Source organism: Colias philodice, chromosome 1, assembly GCF_061535455.1.
Source record: "Colias philodice isolate Cphi_HAF_F1 chromosome 1, ilColPhil1 Martin Lab GWU primary, whole genome shotgun sequence".
Classification (NCBI taxonomy): Eukaryota; Metazoa; Arthropoda; class Insecta; order Lepidoptera; family Pieridae; genus Colias; species Colias philodice.
In genome coordinates this window covers 7,686,416-7,691,429 of record NC_143086.1, presented here as the reverse complement: position 1 = coordinate 7,691,429, position 5,014 = coordinate 7,686,416, and the positions used below count along the sequence as shown (strand labels likewise).

General features: G+C 30.0%; 1 long non-coding RNA gene across 1 annotated transcript in view; it reads right to left on the bottom strand.

Annotated features, from left to right (window-relative positions):
- LOC149491209 (uncharacterized) overlaps window positions 1-5,014 on the bottom strand; it is a 445,824-nt gene that overhangs the window by 310,460 nt on the left and 130,350 nt on the right. The window lies entirely within an intron of this gene.

The window sequence follows — 5,014 nt, the reverse complement described above, 5'->3', positions numbered from 1 at the left end:
TATTAAGATGCTATTTTCATCTGAAATTTAACCTCTCAGTATGGAATACGTTTATAGAACAATTAAGTGTTTCTTCTATCTATTAATTCCTTCTTAGTTTCAATTAGTAGAGATCATCTTACACAAAAAATATAAAAAAAAATAGATTTAGTGTAGATGTGTAATTTAAAAAAATGTTAAAAATAGGTACCTATATTGCATGTTATGTTATGATAGTTAATTCTATCATAACATATTAGTATTTTAATGGATATGTATTAGTATGTTATTTTATAATTTCCAGTATACAATATAATACCTGTTTAATCGATGTTTATTACCAGATCTTCTTCCATGTTTTCTTTCATGATAATAGCCCCTATTTTGTATATGAAAAACAAAAACATCAAAAATAAAAAAGTAGAATAGTAGTTAAATAGTAAAATATTTATAATATAATTGGCCCACCGTGGTAAAATACATCATTAGGATAATAATTACTTATAATAAAATAATCCTTAAATGTTAAATGTTTGAAATGACCTTGCTACATACAAAATATGTTTCTGGCAACATTTGTTTATTTTAAACACCTAAGAGATCTTCTTAATTAAGACAAGTAGAAAGCATAATAAAAAAAATGTGTGCGTGTACAAGAGTACACACGTAAGAAGTGAAACTTCTTTATGACCTTATATTTCAAAAAAATAATTTACTATCTACACTAATATTATAAAGGGGAAAACTTTGTTTGTATGTTTGTTTGTTTGATTGTAATGAATAGGCTCATAAACTACTGGACCGATTTTAAAAATTCTTTCACCATTCGAAAGCTACATTATCCACGAGTAATATAGGCTAGGTATATATTATGACGCTAAGACCAACAGGAGCGGAGCCACGCGGGTGAAACCGCGCGACACAGCTTGTATACAATATTACAGAAATACGTTAGTCTAACACGCTCGTCGCTTCGCTCCTCGCTACCTATTTAAAATATATTTACACCGACCGCTGCTGAAACTCGCTCGCTTCGCTCGCTCGGCTCGTGCGGTAGTTCAAAAGTTAACCTAAGATGCTCGTCGCTTCGCTCCTCGCTATCTATTTGAATATTTACGCCGGCCACTGCAACGACTCGCTCGCTTCGCTCGCTCCGCTCGTGCGGTAGTTCAAAAGACCAAGGGAGACGCCAAAAAATTCGAGTTATAGAGTTTTCAACTTATAAAGGAATTCGACTTAGGCGGATTTTGATTGGACATAAAGAGTTTGAGGTTTATTCTTATAAATTTTGAACTCACAAAATCATAATTGAACAGTGAACACCAATCAAGCAAACACGTGTTTACGTGAGTCATAGATTTATTATCGTATACTCCTAAAATATTTTCTAAGAAACAATAGTGTACTCACATTGTCGGCAAGTTCTTAAAGGCGGTAACTTATTTTTGTTCGAACAATAGAGGTAATAAATTCCTAATGATCAAGTTGTAAAGGATGTAAAATAAAAAAAGATGGCGCGTAACGCAAAAACGTTACACTAAATTTTTGTCCAACCCCGATAAAGAAGTTTCACTTCAATAAAAAAAAAAAGTATTGTAAATAACTGATTATATTAGTAAGAGATAAGTGATTGATGATTATTATTATTAAAATGAGCATATATTACAAAAAAAATTATAATTTTTATATGTGGATGTTTGGGTGTGCCTTTGTAGAGAATGTATTTTTGAGAGAACGATTATTATACGTGGATTTGTGATAAGCGAACTCTAAGTTCTTTGTATTTTAAAAAAGCTTTTCGGTGTTCTTAATTTTGAGAAAATTAATACCATTTATCACGCTGAAAAAAAAATCACGACTCGAATCATATAAATAAGAATAACTATGTGTTTACAATAATAAAAAATGAAAAAAAAAAACATAACTTAAGACAAAAATGAAACCCTTTTGACGAGATTTTAAATAAGAATAATATATGTAACGATAAGTGTAGATAGTTTAAAGTAAATGTCTAGAAATAATAAAGACATCATTATTGTACTTTTAATGAAGTATATAATAGTATTACCTATATTATTTATAGAATTATGGAAGTATGATTGGCCTCTTTTGTGATGAATATATATTTTTAATATATTATTACTAGCGGCCCGCCCCGGCTTCGCCCGTGGTACATATGAAAAATAGATGTTGGCCGATTCTCAGACTTACCCGATATGCACAGAAAATTTCATGAGAATCGGTCCACCCGTTTCGGAGGAGTATGCAGACTAACATTGTGACACGAGAATTTTATATATATAGAGATAATGTAATATATATGTACCTTCTTTATGTCCGGCCAGTTTGATAGTGAATCAAATTAATTATAATATTGGCCACATATTATTTATTTATTGGAAAATTGTAAAAAAATGCTACATGGATTTGAATATTTATAATTTTATAACTATCATAATTTATTTAACTGAACCTTCACATGATACATAATATGTCATTAGATCCCTTCATTCCTGATATTTGTGTTTTAGGTATCATTGATGTTAATTAAAAAATAGAATGTAGTTGCCAAATAATTATACCTGATACATACGAATTATATTAAAATTACATTGTAATATTAAACTTAATAGTAATTTAGTCATAAATGATATTTGTTTATTTTCTCTAGTTGTTTGTATGTCGTCAATTAATGTCTAAATGTTATACAATTGTGGTGTTGTACAAAATTGAATTTAAATGTAAGAGCTTTTAGATTGATGTCTATTATCGATGTAATTTTATTTAGATTAAGTACATTTCCTTTAAAATATTAGCTTTATATCCATGAATATCCATTATTAATCTTTATTCGTTTAGTACGCTCTAAAATTAAATTGTAAATGAAAATTAATGCCTGATGAGTCACGTAGAAAAATCTATAAGGTAATAAATATCATCAATATTACTCAGGCACTTATAATACGAACACAAGACAATCCTTGCTCTTGATTATATTTTTGGAAATTGATCACTTATTGTGAGGAAAAGTACCTAAACATTTCCTCGGCTACATATTTCTTTGTCTTAATCTTAAATTAAGAGAGCACACGAAAATATGTAAGTCAGTGTTAAACTTTAAGCATGAGATAGTCTATTATATTCTTTCATTATTCGTTTGATATAAGAATAAATGTAATTTAATGTTAATAACAATGAATGTTGTAGAAAAATATGTGTCCTATTTATAAAGTTAGTAGTTTTATTTAAGCATATATTATTGTTTCTTTTGATACTTTTGCTCCGACGTCAGCCATAATACCTATTGTTGATTTAAAAAATTTCCTGTGTTGTTTAAAATATTGTATTTTAATTTATACTTATGAAGTCGTCGAGCACATTAAAATAAGTTTAAATTATTTGTATATTCTAGTCTTTCATCGTTTATTATAATATTATTTATTGACTCGATGTATATGTTTAAGTTTTTTGTTTGTTGTTCAATAAAGTATGATTTTTAATCTTTATGTTATTTGACTATCCACCTGTCTTCATCATTATTACCGCTTGCATGTCTTTTTCCTACATTTATTTTTAATACTTAATTATATATATATATATTTACTAGTCTAAATAAAATTATAAGTGATAAGGGGCCCTAGACAAATGATAACTCTTGTCATGCATTCGTTTTCTAGTTAAAGCCTATTTTAACCGAAATAAATAAATATATCAAATACGTCTAATAATTGAGAAACCTGCAATGTTTTAGACACATAATATTACCTATGTATGTACTATACTAGAAAAATATGATGAACATTAGCAACAAACTGTATCCAGTCTTTAAAGAATTTGTTGTGGTGTGCCTTGGTGCAATTTGATGCGATTCAAGATGCACTGAAATTGTTGTTACTTTTTAATAATTTTTCATTTTCCATTTATAAAGTTATTATTTTAAAATCATTTATTGTACTTGTATGATGATATACCTATGCAGAAAATACCTAAGTATACTAAATGGTCTTTTTGTGTTATTAAATGTGTGGAATTCCCGTGTCCGTTTGTATGATTGTAAATATTTTACTTGGTGTGGTATATTAAATTGATAAATAAATAAATAAATAAATATCCCCGTGGGCAGATACATTATTACACCCTTAGATTACACCTGTGTCACTGATCGATTTTATTCACGGACATCTATCTATATGATCATCTTGATCAGCTTTCTATACTGATACTGTAGGCTAGAGTGAGAATAATAGTGATAAATAGGGAAAAAAGATAGCTACAGAGATAGTACATGCATAGATCTGAGTCCTGACCATGTAGTAGCTAAGTCTTGTTGTCTGCTGAAGTCTGTACGCAATGAAAATCTCTGCCGTGACGAAAATAAGTTTTTAAGACCCTAATAAATAAAATATATGAATGGCAGATCTGGTCAATTACTTTCAAAATTTTATTTTTTTCAGCACTTTCATAAGTGTCTGCCAGAATGTTAACCGCGTGATCATGGTCTGCCATTGTTATTTTCCGATAATAATAATAATCTATTTTCAAATTTCAAAATGGCAGACGTGGTCAAATGGATTTAAAGTTCGCCAAAAATGTCCACCTGTCTTACCTGAGCGCCCGCCCCGTCCACCACTCTGGGCTTAGTGACTCCCCATCTCATGTATAGGGGAATAGGGGAATCAACACACAAAAATCCAGGTCTGGTCAAATACATACAGGTAGCTTGCGTTGGTAGGTTGCGCTAGCTCTCTAACCGTATCCTATCTATAAAACTTTAAATCTTAAAATGTATGCATTGAAAAGGCATTAATCATTCGGAACATACAAAAATCATAACCGCTAGCCGCTTGTTTTAAAAAATATAGATGCGTGGGTTGACTCGCTTATAAATCCTTTGTAGCTAATGTGTTTTCCAACACAATGTATTATTTTACCTGGCAGAGACCGCAATTAGCGGTAAAAGCCAGCGTTCCGAACTGGTGACCTCGGATGCGTGCAATAAACACACAGTCAAAGAAATAGTCATCAAGTACGCATT